This window comes from Camelus dromedarius, chromosome 22 (assembly GCF_036321535.1).
Source record: "Camelus dromedarius isolate mCamDro1 chromosome 22, mCamDro1.pat, whole genome shotgun sequence".
In the NCBI taxonomy this organism is placed as follows: Eukaryota; Metazoa; Chordata; class Mammalia; order Artiodactyla; family Camelidae; genus Camelus; species Camelus dromedarius.
In genome coordinates this window covers 13955233-13975706 of record NC_087457.1, presented here as the reverse complement: position 1 = coordinate 13975706, position 20474 = coordinate 13955233, and the positions used below count along the sequence as shown (strand labels likewise).

The window sequence follows — 20474 nt, the reverse complement described above, 5'->3', positions numbered from 1 at the left end:
AAAAAAAAAAGAAACCATGGCCAGCAGGTTAAAAATTAATTAGGAGAAGTGCTAGGGGACTCTGTGGTGGTTTCAGGCTCTTTACTGCCGCTGTAAATGTCCCCGTGTCAGCAGGCTCCGGGGAAACAGGACCAGTCCTCGAGGCTGTCCTGAACAGGCAAACTCGGTGCCTCCGGCACCCAGGGGTCCTCTGTCCTTCCCGGTAACGGGGGCTTTGGGACTTCTGTCTGTTCTCAAAGAAAACGTTTTCTTGGATAAAACAGACATGGTTGGAGCAGTAAAAACACAAGTGAAAATTCAATTTAGATACATAAGCAGATAGCAGTTAACGAAGGGAGAAGGAATGGAACTTCAGACAAGCGAAACCATTCATTTTGATCAAGAGATAGTCATCAAAGGATTCAGAGCCTTATTATACTTGAGTGACCTGGAATTTCCTGAGACCGGTATCTCCTAGTACCATTGCTTCCTTCTCTACAGACTTCTCTGATTTTCTACATGGATGTTTCATTTGAGATTCTTAGGTGAAACTGTCAGGTGTCAGAGTGAACTGTGAGACAGAGCGCACTGTGGAACTAGAAAACTGTGGATGGCAGAGGACAGCTCAGTGATGGACAGTCTACCAATGTGCAAGTATAGGAAGGGTCAGCAGGCGAGAGGTGTGGGGAAGAGGGTATTTGGAGACAGGCGGTGGTTAATTATTACCCACTTTGCTCCCATCTCCAGTGTTCGGAAGGTCCCTCCCCTCCCCTTCATTCACTAGAGAAGGCCTTTGATCCAAATCTTTCAGAGAACTTGACGTGAGTCTTTGCAGTCAATGAAGCCTTATTGCTGCCAAGAACGTCTAAAAGGCTTTCCACCTCTGCTGGGTGTGAGAGGAGGTGAGTGAGGAAGAGGGAATGTTCTGTCCTTACCTCCCTTTCCTGGTCCTAGGTGGGGGAGGAGGACAGAAGTCCTATCTCAGGATGGGTTGAATGGTTGGTTTGTCTATGGGAGTGGACAGCCTAATTTCCAAAACAACCAACATCAGCTTTTGGACTAAGTGACGGTGTGATTTGAGAATCTGTGGTTGGCGGAATATTGTACCCACCCCGCCTCAGATGTCTGCATCCTGATCTGAGGACTGTGAGAATATGGTACCCTCCATGGAAAAACGGCCTGTACAGATGTGATTAAGGTTAAGGACTTTGGTGAAAGGGCAGGCATAAAAAACAAACAAAAAACTTCCCACTAGGAAAGGGAGAAGCCCAAAAAAAAAAAAAATTGCCTTAGCCTTGGCTTTTGGTAGAAAATAACTATAAAAACAGATAGCATCCTCTGGATAAGCCGTGACCACAGACCAGTACGAGTTTCAGAGAGATCTGAGAATTTAAAAATTGCAGTGAATTGTAGAGCAAATGGACAAAGCAGTTTCCTTTTTTCAGTCTCAAGCATCCTCTATGCGTCAACCCCTGGTTATTGTCCTCTGTTTCTGATTTGATCTCCAACATGTATAGATCCCCACTGCCATCCAAGGTCATTCTCTTAAAACTTAACAGATCATTGACCATAATGTTCTCAAAGCTCTGGATTCTCCTTCCCTGTAACTTCTTCCTGTTGGTCTGAATTTTGCTCTCTGGAGCTCAGACCACGGCTGTGATGATGTCATTTCTAGGTAAACATCTCTGATTCCTTGTCTGAATCTTCTTGCTTATGAGACATGAAGGCTCACATAGGCTTCAGTTAAAACTCATGAAATCACCTTTGAAAAGCCAATGATGGGGAGAATATGGTTTCATATTTTGAGTGCTTTTATTTCTTTGCCAAAATAATGAGAAATGTCAACTTTTTTTCTGTAATAATGGGCTATATTTCTAAAGATTGAAAACTCCTCAAAAGCACAATCTGGATACTTCTTTCCTCTTTCTGCCCAGGAAATCCAGCCGGGTTTGGTGCATCTGGATGGAATACGTGATTTAGGAGCCCAGGCAGGCTTCCTGCAATTCAGGAACCAGGGGCATTTTTCATTTTTGTTTTTCCTGTTATTTATTTTCTTCACCTCAGGTTTCTGAAAACCAGAAACAGATGGACTAACCCAAGCTCCTCAGAGCAGACGGCAGATCCACCTCCCCGCGTGGAGGAACGGGGCTCTCCCGCAGAGTCCTGTAGTCCTGCGATGATTTACTCCAGCTCTGCCCCAGGATGAACCCGCACAGAACTTGAACCCAGTAGCCTTTCCATTGGGCCCATTATCAACAACTGTTGGAAAGATGTGTCCTTGTCTGATGCTTGGGGGCACAGGTATCGGCCCAACTGCCAGACACCAGACTGCACCTTAAGGAGCAAAGTCCACGGACGTACGCAGAAGTGAGCAGGAGAGGTAAAATGGATGGACCTCGTGAATGGGTGCTTGGCATCAGCCACTTGGGGGGAAATTAGAGATGAAGGAAAATGCTGGATGGAAGGCCAATGTATAGTAGGATGAAAGGTCTATTAACACATTCTTGCCTCTCTACAGCTTCATCTTTACGTTCCTTTCCTTCCTTCCCATAATAACCCAATTAAAACAAAGCTGGGTTCCCAGGTCAAAGCTTAGACAAATACTCACTGGCTGTTACTGACAAGAGACATATGTTCAATGGTGAATAACAAGAATCAAACACAAACCAAAATCGGCTTAAACAAACTAAGGGTTTCATTTTTCCCATGAAATCAAAGTGGGAAGTGTTTGCTGGCAAGTACTAGATTAACAAATCATAATAGGTCTGAGGTCCATCAAATCTTACTGACCTTTTTCCTTGTGGTCACTTTATGGCTGCGTGATGGGTGCTCCAAACTTGTGTCAGCTTCCAGGCATGAAGAGAGGAAGGGTGAGGATCAGCTGTCAGCTGGGGCTGCCCCTTCAAGCTTTCTTGGAGGTTGTATCTAATGCTTTCTGCTTACATCCCTTGAGCCAGAATTGTGCCCTTTGGCCAAGTCTGTGGAGGCTGAGAAATTAATTTTTAAAAATTGGGCTCAGTAATGACTCTCTCTCCCAAATTATGGATGTGGAGTTGAAGATCTAGGGGAAATCAGTTTTCGAGCTAACAGTCCCTGTCTTACTGGCTTCAAGGGCAGATGGTATATTCTAATTCTGAAAATACAGTAAAATCTTAACCAGACTGTCTTAATATGAACTATTATGAACAATATTGGGAGTGGGTAAGAGGCTTGTGATAGTAAAATAAAATCATATTCAAGGATGGGACTAAACAAGCAAACTTTATAATTTACAGATTAAATCTTAGGGCCAATACTGCTCCAACCCAATCTCTCGTGCTGGCGGACCCACATCATGGCTTTTATGCCATGAGAATTGGTATTCAGACTGATGGTCCTCCACCCTTTTGCTTAGAGGACTGAATATTTCAGAATCAAAAGTAAAATTTTAATGGACCTAGAGATGATCATGCTAAGTGAAGTAAGTCAGACAGAGAAAGACAAATATCACTTATATTGGGAATCTAAAAAAATGACACAAATGAACTTACACAACAGAAATAGGGGCTCACAGTCTTTAAGGCATTAGCTTGCTGTGGTTTCCTTTGCCTGGCAAAGCAGTAAAGCTGTTCTTTTCTATCCTCAAAAACAAAACAAAACAAAACAAAAAACAACCAGAAATAGAGTTGCAAACATAGAAAACAAACTAATGGTTACCAAAGGAGGGGAGGGATGTATTAGGAGTTTGGGATTAAGAGATACAAACTAGTATATATAACAGATAAACAACAAGAACCTAGTGTATAGCATAGGGAGCTATATTCAATATCTTATAATAAATTATAATGGAAAATAGTATTATATATATATATATATATACACACATATCTGAATCACTTTTCTGTGTACCTGAAACTAACACAACATTGTAACTATATTTGATAAAATAAATAAAATTTTAAATATGAAAAATATATTAAAAATCAACAAAAATAAACCTTTAAGCTCTTCTTAGGATGCTGTACTATCTAACATGTGTCTTTGTATTCCTTTCAATATACTGTTAAGTAATTCATACACTAAGGTTTTCCATGTTTTCAATATGGTGTCACAGAGAGGACTCCTCCTTTTTAACCATGAGGAAACTCAACGTACCTACCAGTCACGCTCATACTGGATCGTGTGGTCCATGTCTCCTTCTTACACTCAGGGTACTTGGCGTTGGTTGCACACTTGCCCAGATCTCCTCTTGCAGGAAGGTCTGGGCATCAGAAGGAATGTCACAGTCAGGGGCACCGTTGGTAAGATAGAGCCATCGCAATAAATTGGTGATTCATGTCGTATGAGCCCAACTTTGGTCAAAGTTATGGGATTCTTAGGTCCATAATGCCATGTTTTTGGTTGTTTCTTCCTAGGAGCAAGATTAAATGCATGTTAAAAAAAAAAAAAGGAATCTTTTTCTCATATAAAACTAGACTGTGCTTTCTTGGTTAACAAAAATTTTTTTAAAAGAGGAAGAAGAAGAAGAAAGAGGGGGAGGAGGGGCGGAGGGGAGAAGGGGGGGCGGAGGGAGAGAAGTGGGAGAAGAAGAAGAGAACGAAGGCTGTGCTGAGCTGTGCTCGCCTTTCAGGAGCCTCGGGTGATTTTTTTTCTCGATCTGCTCCAACCGCAGGCACGGATCCTCCTCGCCCACAGCTCATTCCAGAGCCTGTTCTGTAGCATCGAAACTGGCAAAACCGGGGCAGACGAGCCCTTCCAGGAGCACCCAGCTCAACGAAGCCTGCGATGCCCGACTTTGAAGATACAGGAGAGCACAGAGAAGCCGAGCCTCTTCCTTGTGTAGAGAGAAGCGGACATTGGACCCTGGAATTTGGCAAACGAAGCTTTGAAAGGAGGTGCCATGAACACCGAGGAGACAGAGGTAAGGCTGGGAGAGAGCACATTTGTCTTAGGATGGGTTATCCACAAGTAGACCTGAGGCAAGGAGCAGCATGACAGAGACCTATTATGAGTGTTCTTAGGAAAAATGGACAGAGGGATGGAGAAAGGGACCAGGAAGAGGAGGAGGCGAAGCAAGGGAGAAATGCCAACCCAAGTCCCACTTAGAGCATGGCTGAACCCTGCAGGGGCGCCTCGGGGGCAGAGGAGGTCACAGCTCAGCGTTGTCCTGATCAGGTCGTAGGGGAGCCGGAAGAGTTACAGGGTCGTTGATAAAGGCTGCTCTCTGCGAACATATACGCCCAGGCACTAAACACCTGCATAGACATTAAACCTGTGTAGAATTCACCGAGGTAAGCCTGAGCTGCTGCTTCTTTTTTTTCTTTTTTTTTGACTAGATAGCTCTAGCTCTTCCCCTATTTTGATCTTGATAAAAATAGGGCAACTCTCAATATAGCATTGAACTAATTAAAAATATAATGATTACAAACAAGCCTAATTACTTCGAGCATCCATTCTCTGATGACATGAGGGAGCAAAACATGGGTCTCCCAGCGGTCTTCGAGGAAGTGATAGTTTAGATGCAAAAGGTACTTGAATGGTTTTATTATTCATTTTGGACCTAAACTGGGAGAAAACAATATATTAAAAGAAGAGTTTTTAGTAGAAGATGATTGTTACTTCAAGAAATGGTTGTATGTTATCAATTCCTACAGATAAGAAATTCTTATCTAGAGCTAAATGATCACTGTGTGTTTAATTTATTACTCAGAGAGATAATATTTTGTAAATCTAGAAGAAATTACCCCATCAACTATAAGGAACTATAGCTTTTTTGGAAATGAGAAACTTTTATTTTTAAAATGATTCACAAACCATTTTGGTAATGAGTTTAGCAGTTTCTAATCAACTTAAATGATACTTTATGACACAAAATCCCATTCCTAGAGAAATGAGAATATATGTCCACCAGAATATTTGCATATGATTATCCACAGCCGCTTTATTTAAAATAGCCCCACGCCGTCAACAGTCTAAGTGCCCATCAACAGGGGTGTGGATTCATTGCTGTATTTCCATAATGGAATACTACTCAGCAACATAACAAAATATGTACTGATACACTCAAGAAGGCAAATGAATCCCAAAACCATTCTGCTGGGCAACAGAAGTCAGACACAAAGCACTACTTACTATATAAATCCAAGGTATGCATTTCTAAAGAGACCAAGCAAACCTATAGTGGTAGAGCCAATTAGTTACCAAAAGCCAACATGGTAGGGAGAATTACTGCAGAGGGGCACAAGGAACCTTAGGGGAAGATAGAAATGTTCCCCCTTTTGATTGTGGTGGTTATACAAGTGTACACATTGATCGAAGCTCATCAAACATATACTTCAAATGGGCCCATTTTTAAAATACAATTATACTTCAATAAAATTGATTTTAAACATCTCAAACCTGATAAAATTCATCAAAAAGACACACGCATAATATAGGATCTACTGGGAGGAGGTTCCTCTCGACAGATAACACAGAATGTAGATGAGAACTTTTACCACCTAGTGTTAATATCAGGCTGGCGATACCGAGATTAATTTTCAGTTGGTTGATCATTTATAAACTTTCTTTGTGTAATAACTTCAATATGCCTTTAGACAAATATATATTGAGGTGACAAATTTAAAGCCTTTAACTTCAGCTTCAATCTGTATTAACCTGATCAGAGAATTGCCCTACCACATTGAACTCACCATCTTAACTGGAGCTTGACAAAGGGCAAGTTTGTTGTATGTAGATACGGATATTTCATCAGAGAGATGACATTTACATTTTCACTCCACGCAACCAGAGGAAGCAATCCCAGACGATTTGCAGCATGATCAAAGTTCACAGAAAGCCGTCTTTAAAGAGACATTAATTATTATAAATTAACTTAGTTAAATATAAACCATTCTCATAACCTTAAATAGTGTATGGAGACAATGAAGAGCTATCTAACCCCTTGGAAATTTAAGATGTGCAGGATAAAATGGCTTTCTATAAAATGTAAATTTAATATTTGTAATCAAATCTTATATAAATATTAAATTTATAGTTTCTGCCTCACTGTGACAACATTTGAGAAGACACATTACTAAAATTTAAACCAAAATGATCAAACCCGTCTTATCCATCAAGGGATTTACCTTCATTAACATGCATATTACATAAACTAGTACCTTATAATAAATCTGCTTTTATTTACCATGTATCAGATGTGTATCAGAATCTTTTATTCGTGCATTTTTATGATTATTTGTCACTAGCCGATGTCATTTGCATTTCTTTGTTTCTTATCTAGCAATCTGCCATTGCCAGCACAGCTTGACTTTTCCTGAGCTGGTAGAGAGGTTTTTCTTAAAAGGCAACGCATTTAAAGCATTAAAAGTTTGATTTCTCCCCTCTTTCTTTTAAATTCAAGATACTCTATTTTGTTAATCTCCTCCAGAGTTAGACAAAGGAATATCAGAGCTGTGCTTAGAAAATATTTCAAATGACACATCCAAAGAATCTTATCAAAGTTAGACAAAAGCTGAGAATTTTTTAGTGTGTCCTCTCTCTGCGAGGAGCCAGTCCTTTTGTTGGGTTTGAGCCCCAGTAGAGATGCTTGTCTGGAGACCGAGTTACGAAGGTTGGGATTTCAGAGTTTATCCTCAGAAGGTATTACTCCTAATACTTTTAGAGGGAAAAGCAAGAAAAGGCCAGATTATACAGAAGCCCTTCGACTTCACAGCAGGTTTGGTGCTCGTTAACGAGAGGTCTGCAGGCTCCCAACAGGCCCTGCCAGTTCCATCCTTGTCCCCATTCCATCACTCTTTTGGGCTCAGCTACCCAACTGAAATAAAAGCCACACCCCCCTCTGTTCTCCAACCCATGCCAGACTGTTCCAGTTTCTTTAAATATTTGCATATGCTTCCTGCCCTTTGATGGTAGATATGTGTGTTTGTCTTGGATACTCATATAGTGTGGAATTTGGACAGATTCCCATGATCAGCAAAGGTCCAAGGATGCCCCTTAAAAGAACCTGACTGCAGATGGAAAGGGTCTATAATTATAAACAGATCATTCATTGTCATTCTCTCCCCCTGTCAGGAGGCTTTCTCACTTACAGATACACACACAGAAAACTGACAGCATCAGAAAATTCAGTCATTGTGCAAAATAATGCAAAATTAATATAATGGGGCTTGTGTGCTAGCAACCCTTTCAGGAAAGACAAATGGAGACAAGCAACCTGAGGACTCTTTCTATGATGTCCCACCCTATGGTGTCCTCCCAAAGAAAAAGATCAATGAAGTATAATTTGGCATGGGACAATTTTTCAACTACCAAGTTGAGACTGGCTTGTGGTTTCATAAAAGAGCTGCTCCCTTGACCCTCCCGTGAGAAACGGGGGAAGGCTTGAGTCCGTGGAAATTTCGTGAAATCCTGCAGATACACAACCAGAACCAATCTCTTAGCACTTAGCACTGGTGGAAAGAAACCAGATGGCCATTAATTAATGACAGAAATAATTTAGATCAGTCATGAACCAGAGATAAACCAGACAACCACATAGCTGTGAACCAGAAACAATCCAGAAACAGACTCAGCAAGCTTCTGCCATTACTGTACATGGCAACTCATCCTTGGAGCCACGAAGAGTGGGCTCCAGGAAGCTGCTTGTGAAGTACCTGTACCGAGAGTACCGAGTTTCAGTGACTCCAATAGCTGGATCTTCATGGGGAGAAAACTGTTAACATCCACCAAAGCTAAAACCCTATGGCAGTTTCGGTTCCTGAGTAAGATCCCCCTACTCCTACCCAATAATAAAGAATAACACAAGGCAGTACCTCTGCTTTCAGAACCCCCAGACACCCAGAATAAAGAAGGATAGCTGCATCTATTGTTGAAATCCTTTTAAAAAATAAAAAATAAGATCTTCTTGTTGTTCGTGGCATAAACAGGAAACAGGACATGCTTTTAGATGTGCTGCGTTCTGGCTTCGATATAACCAACTGGGAGACCTTAGTAACTGCTTAGTAACTTAGTAACTGCTATTGTCCTGCGGGTTCCTTCCACCTGGCTCAGGATGCAGGATTTTCAGAAATGGAACTCTCTTCCAGCCATGCTGTGGGACTGGCTCTTTGTCAACAGCGTTAGGTTGCTGAAGAGACAGTATGTCAGTTTCACTTTTTTCATGATCATTTTCTTCTAGTATTTTTGTTACACTGCTATCAGTAAAATGTATTCAAAATGCTCCTAAATCTGATAATAACATAGTTATGCCTATAAATTTTCCCACAAATTAAGTAGATTGTATTTTTGTTTCAAAAATGGAAAACCACAATTCTCTCTTTTTCTCTTTTTTCTATCTGCACTCCTCCTCAATGTGCTCTTGGAAGGGAGAGGCTGAGGGGAGGGGCTGGCGGATGTGTTTTCCCACGGCGAGTGAGAATTACCCTGAGTCATTTGGGACAGTTATTTAACGGTTTCTCTAGGTTTAAAATGGCCAGTTTCCTGGTTGATCTGTGCTGAAAGGGTTAACAAGCAGTGAAAGCGAAGGTAACAAGGGACAGGCCATAAATGGCTCCAGCTGTGTATAATTAACTGTAATACTGCAGAGTAAATGGCTTTTATTGGCAACCATGTCATAACTTCATTAAAAGTCATATTTACAGCCCTATCACATGAAATGAGTCCTCCTGCATTCCGGAATATAATGAGCATTCATTTTCACCTTGTTCAATTATCTCCCACCCTCGCCCCACCCCCAAGTCTCCCTCTCCCTCGTATGGGAAGCATGAAGCCAAAAGACAAGAGGAATGTAATTAGCACCTGGCAGAGGGCCCCTCTTCTAGGGAGCGTTTCCCCAACCACAATAAAACTGTTTCTCCTTGTTTTCAATTATAAATCGGTAACTTCCTTACATGAAAGCATTAAGTAACAGTCATAAAAACATCTACTTGATTTGATGGAAAGCTTTCGAAGGTTAGACCTCTGAAACGTGGTCATGTCTGAAGCCATCAGGAACCAAGTCCACATGGGCACAGTGACTTGTGGTCACAGAGATGGAAAGGGGAGCTCGCTGTTGGTTTTGAGTCAGACCTTCTCCATGATAACTCTTGTCTGAAAGCACCTGTCTCATGTAGGAGTGGAGTATCTAATCAAATCTCTCTTCTCTCCAACCCCACTCCCTACTTGCCTTCCCTCCGCTCCTCTTTCTGCCTCCTCCACTCAAGTTCAAAGGGAAGACCTTGCCCAATCCATCAAGCGTTCCAGGAACTCAGCTTTCATCCCGTCTCAAGTGTCTCCTTAGAGTTCCTGGATGTTGAACATGGGATTATAATATCAAGAGTGGATTTTCTTTGTTGAAGTTCCAGTTGATGTTCCCTGTGGTTCAAGATGCACACATAAGGTCCCTGTGCATTTTAGGAAAAATATGCTCTGAGAACCCAAGCATAATTGTATGTTTTTTTGGGTGGGGATGGACATTTTTATTTTCTTATTTTTTCCCCAGCTTTATGGAGTATAATAGAGACATAACATTGTGTGTTAGTTTGAGGTGTACGGCATGTTGATTTGATACATCTGTAAGATGTGAAATCATTTCCACCTTAGCATTGGCTACCACTTCCATCCCATCACATAGTAACCTCTGTGTGTGTATGTGTGTGTGTGCTGAGAACATATAAGATCTTCTGTTTTGGTCGCATTGATGTGTACGGTCAGTATTATTAGCCATAATTTCCATGCTGTACATTAGATCCCTGGACTTATTCACCTGAAAACTGGGAGTCTACCCTTTGGCCAATGTCTCCTCATTTCCCCTAGCCCCAAATCCCTGGTGATCACCCCTCTACTCTGTTACTCTGAGTTTGTTCTCTTTCGATTCTGTGCATAAATGATATCACACAGTATCTGTCCTTCTCCATCTGACTTACTTCACTAAGTATAATCCTTTCACGTTCCACCCACATTGTTGCAAATGGCAAGACTTCCTTCATTCTCATGGCTGAATAATATTAGAATCATTTGTGTTTAATTCTGTATCTCACATCTTCTTTATGCATTCATCCATTGATGGACCCTTAGGTTATCTTTGTATCTTAGCTATTTTGAGTAATGGGCAGACCTACATTGTAATCCATACCATCCACTAGCTGCATGGCATTGGAAATTCTAGCTCAGCCTTCCTGAAGGTTATTTTCAAATGAGTAGGATTAATTACCATGTTTTTAATGGGGCTTATTAATATTAAATAAATAATATGTCTGACATTGCCTGTAAAAGAGAAAACATTCAATCAATATTTTTTTCACCTTTCCTCCCTCCAACTCCTGTCCCTTCCTTTCTCTTTGGACGTTTATAATTTCCCTGTCTTCTGTTTTAGCTAAGATAGAATGTTCGGCATTATTGTTCTGGGCTCCAGATTAACTGAAGGCTACTGTCGACAAAGGATGCATTTGTTTGGCAAGCCAAGATCTGCCCAGAATCTGTAAAATAGACCTGTCTACCATAAAAGGATGCCGTGATAGGTAATTGACCCCTAATTCAGTGGGGAAGGCAGTGAGAAAAATGATAGCCATGGTGGGCATTGAATGTGGGGTCATCTCCCCTCGCAAGCCCCCTGAGGTTGACAGCCTGAGCAGGGGTGATGGAAAGAAGGGGAAGTGCCCAAGAACCATTCATGCACAGCCAGCACTTACATTTGTGAACGTAAAGTGCCGTTGGAAACTGGCATCGTTTTAAACATAATGCCAACACGCCAGGGGATACATCTGGCTGCCAGGCCCGTTGTCTTCAGCAAACTCCACCGCGCATGTGCGCTGCCGTCCTCAGCCCTCCTGCTTTATCTGATTTTAGGCTGATCCTTTGTAATTAGCACTTTGGGCTGGTGGTATTGTTTAGGAACACTGTTTCCAACATTCATTTGGGGATTTTATAAAGCTTAGAAATACCATAAGCAGGAACAACATCTAATGCAATTTTTTTCTTTCTTACTTTTTTCCTTTTCAATTGAGACTCAAAATTTCTGAGTGGGTTGTAAAATCTTTCAACTGGGTCCTAACCAACATTTCAACCTTTTTAAAATAGAATAGAACAGAATAGAATCGAAAATGAAGTACAATAATAAGGGAAAATATAGGTTCATAAAACTTTATGTATACTCAACATACATATATATAATGTGTGTGTGTGTGTGCGATGCTGTAAGATATGGTCCAGAGTTTGAAAGTCACTGATACAATGATCAGCACCCAGACCCAGACCCAGATCTGGACAGGTTCCCTGGTCCAGCTGTGTTCTTGCCTTATTGCAGTCTGCTCTTCAAAGCTCCATTTATCTTCATCTTCCTTATCATCAAAATGAGCCCAGCAGCACAAAAGAAGAAAATCAGATTTCAGAATAGGAGACACCACAGGGGGAGGGAGGTCTATTTTAAATGAATCAAGGAAATTTTTATCTCATTGTGGCTCACAAGGGCCCCTACAGTTAATCAGCCCCAACCCCTTTCCATATAACGTAGCAATCATTTGGCTTATTAAATCCAATACAAATCTCAAATACACAAATTTGCATTTAGATGCAGTGAGCTACAGTGTGTCCCTAACAAGATAATTAAGCACCGGCGTGCAGGGTAGCATTTAATTGCTCTTTACCAAGTGTTTCCAGATAGCGCATTCCAAATGTTTTGAAATGAGGGACCTCCGGAGAGGTCCAAGGTGAACGTTACCAGATATGTTCTGGCTCCAAGTCTAGTTTAAGTAAAAGGAGTGGAAAGGGGCAACGCTGAGGAAAAGCGAAGGTTTGGGGACTATTCCCAGCGCCGCCCGAGAGGTGTTATTGCTTTGTCGGTCCCTGGTCCAGACTTGCACCTTGTTAAATGTCATGCTGTCTTCCTGGTATCTTTGATCTAAGGTATCTTTCTTGTTCTCCGTCTTCTCCCACCCCCAATTCCAGAGGCTGCATTTTAGTTGTGAGGCAATTAGCTGCAGTGTGCACACTCTATTTAAAACCAGACTCCGGGAGAAGGAAGGGGAGGATGCCAGAGAGCAGTGGGTGATGGCAGATCTCTGTTGAACACTAGGTTTTCCTCTACCCAATCTGCCACACTGTTGAAGCAGGCAATTAGATCTCACACAAAACCATAGGATGCCCTTGCATGTGTCCAAACAGATGGCTGGCCAGCAGAGGCATCTGCTCTGATTCTAGGCAGAGCAGGGGGTGGCCAGAGAGAATGCCCTCTAGAATCTGGGACACTTTGGGGAGCCTTTCCATCCTTTCCACTGCAGAGTAGTCACCCCCCTCAAACATCTTATGCGTGTCTTTACTCCCCATCCTTTTTTGAATTATTGATTTTCAAAAGTCAACTTGTTGAGGAAAAAAAGGGGATGAAAACATATATACAGAGTTATTTTTTCTTTATTTTTCTTTTCAAGAGAGGTAAAGAGAATAGAAAAAAAAAAACAAACAAGAGAGAAGAATTAAAGGAAACGGGGGAAGGAGAAAAAAACAAGATCCAAAAATAATAAATCCTGTTTAAATTGTGTCCCACTACTTTCTTCTTCCTGCTCTGAAATATGACTTATTTTGCAACTTATTGAAAATTCAGGAGAATGGCCAATTATTTGGATGTGAGAAGCACAGTAATTAAACAACATCTGACCACCATTACAGCCGACTAACACATCTTTTTTTCTCTCTCCAAAGATCAGAGAGACCTAGTAACAGGGGAAGGTCCTGCTCTCTTCCTCGAGCGGATTCTACCCAATTAGTCATCAGACCATCAGGGGCCAAGCTCCCTGCTCCATCCCTCCCCCTGGCTTCACCCTATAAAGCTAATCTCTTAGTTCAGCAGGCTTGCTCTTTCCTGACATTTCCAAAAGACCTAACTAAAGTTGACAGATGTCTGTTTTTCATAACCAAGACGATTGCCTCCAACATGTTCATTAATTTTAACAAGTTATTTGAAAATATCAGTGCACTGTCACTGTTGATTGACAGAGGGTGAGTTAGCCCAGTCCAGGGAGTCCAGGAAGCATTTACTTACATGTGACACGTGTTATTTAACAGCTGCAGGTGTGTGGCCAGAATCCTTGGGTAGAAGCCCAGCTCTGCTGAGTGAGGCTGTGATTTTGTGCAAGTTTACTCTCCGTTTATTTTCTGCCCTGAACAGAAGAAATAAAGGATACCTATCTCGTAGGGCTGTTGTGAAGATTAAATGCGTTACTTCACTTGCATACCTACAGTTGCACAGAACGTATCTTTAAGAGTTAGCTCCTACATGATAAGGAGGAGGAAGGAGAGGAGGCAAAAACTTTACCCAAAAGATACAGGGTCAGTACAAACAGTACAAAACATAAAATATCTAGAGACCTCTGGACTCCCAGCCTGAGAATGCTATTCATTTGCAAACTCAACTTTTTTTGGAAAAGGAAGAATGACTCAGGGGGTGACACCAAGAACCAGGAAGAACAATATGATAGTTCATTTCATGTGCCAGTTTGTCTAGGCCATGGTGTCGAGTCTCTGGTCAAACACCAGTCTAGAAGTTGCTGTGAAGGTATTTTTTTTTTAAAAAAAGATGCGATTAACATACAAATTAATAGACTTTGAATAAAGTAGATTATCCTCCATAATGCGGTTGGACCTCATCCCATCAATTGAAGATCTTAGGAGAAAAGAGTGAGTTTAAAAAAAAATATATATATATATATATACACATAATATATGGGATCTGCCTCCAGACTGCCTTTGGGCTTGCGTTGCAGTATCAGTTCTTCTCTGGGTCTCCAGCATGCTGACCCATCCTGCAGATTTTGGATTTGATAGCCTTTACAGTTGCATGAACCAATGCCTTAAAATGTATCTTTCTCGATAGATAGACAGACAGACAGACAGACATATACATGTGCATATATCTCTCTCCATACATACATCTATATATATATGTGTGTGTACATATATAGATCTACACACACACAAACACCCATGCTGTTGGCTCTGTTTCTCTTGAGAACACCAACTAAAATAAAGAATTCCCAAGGACTAAGACGGAGCCCTAATCAGAGAACCAGCAGCTCATAACAGCTCAGTTTCAGATTTGTTGTGGAGCGGTGAGGGCTGTGAGACCCCATTTATGTGTTTTTGAATGGGAATGTCTATCACATCCGTTATCTTTTTATGATCTATGATCTAACGCCTGTCCCACTATTGTTTGTTGGACATGTCAGGCGTCACCGGTCACTGATGCTCACTAATCTCCAGAAGGGGAGGAACCATATTTGAAGACCCGCAGCTGAGGCGTTTCATCTGCACCTGGACCCGGTGTGGATGATCAGATCCTGGACTTTGAGTTGCTGCTGCAATTAGATGAGACTTTGGGAATCTTGGGAGAGGGACTAAGCATATTTTCATGCGGCAGTATGTAAATAATTTATAGTCAATGTGTTGGTTTTGGCTACTTTTTTAAAGGCCACAAATTCTTCGACACTCTTTTGGTTGAGAGTGGGGCATCTCTTTCTTCTCACCAGGAATCTTGGACCGCTAGAATACGGTGGGAATATGCCGTCTGACTGCCAAGACTGGGTCACACAAGGAAATGCAGTGTCTGTCTAGTTTGCTTGGAAAATGCACTTGGAGCCCTGGACTGCTGTGAAAGAAGTCAGGCCATCCTGAGGTCACCCGATTGAGGGGAAGACAAGGTCCCCTGGTAGGTCAGATTTCAGTTTGCCATCCTAGCTATTAAGATACTCCAGGCAAGGCACTAGACATGTGAGAAAAGCAGATTTCAGATGATTCCAGCCAGAGGCATCTGAAGTCATCAAATATTCCCTGCCTAATTCACAGATGCCATGAGGCAGAGATAAGCCATTGACAGGGCTGAACTTTATCAGAGCCCTGTGTTCCCAGAAAGCAGTGATGGTTAAGAAAGCCTCCCACCCTTGTTACGCCAGGAGACAACTAACCGCAGAGGGCCACTCTGCCCTCGCATTTTCCAAGGTAAGACCCTCTCCATCCTTCCTCTTTACTCCCAGATAACTCATGGATGTTTACCTGTCTCTATAAAACCCAAGATCCCCCTTTCTTTTCCCTGTGATTGTTCTCACTAATGAACATTCTCTCTGTTATCAAAGCTGGATTGAAATCGTGTCTTTAACTGTCAGGTGCCTTTCGTCTTTCACACTGTTCTCACTGAGCCCCTCCCAAATACATAACCCACAGAATCTGTGAGCATAACAAAGTAGCTATTGTTTTAGGGTTTGAAGTAGTTTTTTCCTCCAAACAAAACAACGAGGAGAGAGCTTTATGCTTCAAAGTTAAAAATTTCACCAAGTTAAATTTGGAAGTTAGTCTTCTACTGGTATTACCACAAGCACTTATGGGTGTTTTTAATCTGCAGGATTATGACTTTATTCAATCCAGGAAAGATCTGTCTATTTTGTTTTTAAATTATTGCTTCTGTTTGATTTGTCGTCTTCCTCGGAAACATCAATTATGTCTATGTTAGAGCATCTTTCTTTCTCATCCATGTATTTCATCAGGAGCTCTTTTTTATCTCTTTTCTACTCCAGTTAATTCTGAAATATTTTCAAGTTTGCCCCATATGTCTTTGAAATTTTTCACTACAAAGTGATATATCTTTAAATTTATTTCCTGTGGTGTCTTAAAAAATATATGTATATATATTATTTATCTATACTTTGATTTACTTTCATATGTGATATATTTTGATATTTGATATACTTTGATACTTTGAGTGTTTTGTTTTCCATTTTTTTATATTGTAGATTTTTTTAATGATTCCATTTTGATTTTTTTTTTCTAATTTCCTAATCACTAAACTAGAAAACATATATCCAGTCCTGGAGTGGTTTCCTTGTTGCCTCTCTGGTTAGTCATGTGGAATGGAGATTATTTCTGGATGGTTCTGAGTTCAGTCTGCTTTTGCTTAGATTGCTCTGCCTTTTATTTTATTGGCAGAAAGAGCAAATAACAAACTAACTCACAGCGTCTGTCCTTCTGGGGGCGTTTCCTAGTTCTGTCTTCTCTGTGGAAAGGACAATTCATTAAGTACAAGACCTATCTTAATCTACTCCCCAGTTTACCCATCACCAGGGATTGCTGTTTTCATGAGAATTTTTCATACTATAATGGCTTCAGAAAAGGACCTCGAAGGCTGACGCTGTGACAGTCAGACCTCGGTCATTCATCCATAGCTTGGCTGCTGGCCTTCCCGGGAGGGCTGGTCCTTTTGCACATTTCTCTGCGAGCTTCAGAGCATAGATGTGGGCTATGCCTGCGGCTTGACAACGCTGAAGTCTTTGTCTCCATTTTATTATTTAGTCCTTTGAGAATTCAGGGCATCAAATATGCAAAGTGGTTTGAGAGCCTTTACATCGAGGCCAAAAATAATGCTGATTATTTGTTATTGTTTTTTAAGGAAAGTCACTTAGGATTACCCTCCTGCCGACTTCTGATTAATGTCCATCTGAGCAGCATTTTCGCAGCGGCTTTGTAAAGGTTAAATTACTTCCCTGAACATCCAGACCTCACAATGTAACCCCAAAAGTAGGAGCATAGAATTCTGCATCATTTGGTCCCATGTAAAGGGTAATGTTTACTTGATGGCGGCAAAAAAAAAAAAAAGCAGCTCCATTCTTACTCCCATCCCTCCCTAAACCACGAGTCTTTGCAGCGTGAGTGCTTTTTTTAGCTGACGTGTATTCTGCTTATACAAAGAGCAATAAGGAAAGTAAAGGGGACAAAAAAGAAAGAGCTTGAGCTCTCTACACGTTTTATGCTTGGATTCCATATCAGCGTCATGTTAGTCAGTGCCAGGCTTTTCAAGATGCCGGCTTTTCAAGATGTGTGCAGAGTCCTGGCCCCACCCCAGACCTTCCCAATCAGAATCTGCAGTTTGAATACAATCCCCAAGTGATTCACATTGAAGGGTGAGAAGCACCTTTCTTTGTAATGTTCTGCCTGATGAGTTCTAGATCAAAACTCTGAATTCTCTGAGTTTGCTCAGCTGCTCTGTTCACAGGGGACTATGGGCTGGGGAGCTAGGTGTTCACCCTCCCAGACGTCTTTCTGTTCTTGCTTTTATAAGGAGTCTAGTTAATCATTGGTTACTGCCAGAGAAGCAGCGATTAGCTGCGAGGTCTCATTGACCAGACTTGCATAAGTGGTAGTAAGTTTACCTTCTGGAGAGAGGGTTTGACAGCGCCAATGAGAACTTCAGCATCCTATCAGAGCCTTTAGTACCAAGTAGATGGAAGTTTTGTTTCATCAAGCCGGTGAATAAATGCAGCTTCCTATGGAATTCTCTTATTCTAACCAGGTTTGCTTGCAGAAGGAGTACAGGTCAGAACCGTGGATTGTGTTCGCAGACAAGGCAGCTTCCCCAACCTCTAACCGTGATGCGGTGCAGGCTGCTAGCCAGGGAAGTGGAAGCTTCTGGTTCATCTGTCTCAAGGAAGGCATCGTCTGAGGGGTTTTACTGAATTGGTCTGGTGTGTGAAGTGTGTGAAGCTCCTCACTGGACTCTGCTTCCTAAGAAGAAATCAGGTCACTTTTTAAAAAAGAAAAAAGAAAAAAGAATGGACGAAGTCACAGATTTGCAAAACAGATTTATCAAAAGCTATTTCTTCCCTTATTAAAACATCACAATAACAACTCCTGGTATATTTCACTAACAGCATTGAACATGAGATTTGATTTATACAAAAGAGAATCAATTCATCCTCAGCCCTTAAGAATATACCTCTTATGTTACCTGACACACACCCACTTCAAATCTTCATTCGCTTATTAGAGCCTTCAGTTATGCTGCCCTAGGAACCAGACATCATTTCAGAAGCTGTTTCTTCCTCCCTCCCTCGGATTCTGTTCTATTTTCTGTCCAAGGCCACTGGGTGAAAACTAGTCCTTCCAAACTGATTCCACTCTGTTTCCTCCCTCACTTAAGCCTGCCTTCAACTGTCTGGTTGCCAAAGGAATGTAAAAGTCAGTGGAATCATGAGGTTTCCACATTTTGGCTGACTTTTCGGATAAGTCATTTGAAAGGAAAAGCCCCGTGCTCTCTTTTCTCTGTAAGTCAGCTTTGTTTCCTGCCCCTGGCTCAATGCCACAGTGAGTCATTTCAACTGCTAGAGGTTAATTTTCCTGTAATAGCCTCATTGTGTTGGAGGGTTTTGGAAATTACAAAAATTAGATGCGCTACTAATTGGCCTGTCTGTTTTTTGGAGCAGCTCCCTTGGTTATAATACAGGCAGAGGAGGCCAGATTAGATTCCTAAACCAACACTTAGATGTGAGGAAAGAAAATTGTTCCAAAAAAAAAAAAAAAAAAAACCCGCGTAAGTGTATTATTTCTTTTTTTTAATTGGCTGGGAAAAGGTCCGAGAGATGCATTCTCTTCACTAGGACGGGGGCAGTGTGTCAACAAGTGCTGGGCACCTGCTGTGCCCACTTTTGAGCTGAGCCGGCAGCAAATACAAAAGAAGGATATGCTGCTTCTTAATTTTCAGGGGCTGAGCTTACAGAGGAGAAAATGTCAAATCACATAGCCATCCATCAAAGTTTCAGATCTGCTCAAAGAACACCTTGGATGTACAGAGAAAATGATCTTGATATTTTTTAATTCATCTGATTAGCTGGGTGGGTAAGTGGGAGCAACTTAAATATACCAGATAATAATACTGCAATCTTTTCTGATCTCAAGAGTCCCCCTCCAGTTTATACTTTTGTTCTATAGGAAGTCCTCCTCCTCAGCATAGCTATAATGCTGGCTGTGGATGGCTCCGTCTCTTCGGGCAATTGGTCAGTCTTTTATCTTTCACTCCCCCCTCCACTGCTGCCAAGTGGTATTTGGATGTAAGAGGCGGGGCTTAGAGCATTTTTATGGAAAGTTGGTTAAGAGTGGGAGTCCTCAGATCTGCTCGGCTTCCTCTGGATCATCCCCAGATCCCCGGATGGAGTGGTCAGGTTGTCCTACTTTCTGGTCTAGTCCCAGTGAAGGGTGAGTGGTTTCATCAGGACTTCAGAGTGAGCTGGGGACATCACCACTGGCCTCTGTCCTGAAGTCTTAGCCCAGTGTTGTCTCTTTTCCTGAACCAAGTCTTTTTCAATCCACCGTCCCTCCCAGCCTCTCTGCGTCTCCTCTTAGATCACACAGGGCTTTCTGCATCATCTGTTTGCCATGCCCAGCCCGCAGGGAGCCCCAGATTCAGTTTCAATGCCAGCTAGTACCCAACCTCTACTACCTCCATACTTCTGTTCCCACATTATATAGCTCATGGCTCTGAGCTAAAGGCACGTATTTTCCTAGGACCATGGAAAACCCCACGATATGGCCAAGGACATGAGTCAGACTCGTCTTCCCCATACTTGGTAGATGCTGCTGAAGTTTCTCTTGCTAGTGATTGAGTTTAGACAGGGACGAGGTCATTGGTGCCTTCCATTTGTTTCTCTCTGTCACCTGTCTGGTTGAGAGGGAAAGACTCAGAATTCCAGCTTTCTCTGCATCTTCTCCTTAGGGAAGTAAGCCTT

The 20474-nt window shown here is 41.7% G+C and overlaps 1 long non-coding RNA gene across 1 annotated transcript in view; it reads left to right on the top strand.

Moving 5' to 3' along the window:
- LOC116149130 (uncharacterized) overlaps positions 1–20474 on the top strand; it is a 66764-nt gene that overhangs the window by 5573 nt on the left and 40717 nt on the right. The window contains exons 2-3 of the long non-coding RNA XR_004132743.2: positions 2044–2359; positions 4631–4879. This is a non-coding gene — a long non-coding RNA (uncharacterized LOC116149130). The remainder of the gene's footprint in view (positions 1–2043; positions 2360–4630; positions 4880–20474) is intronic.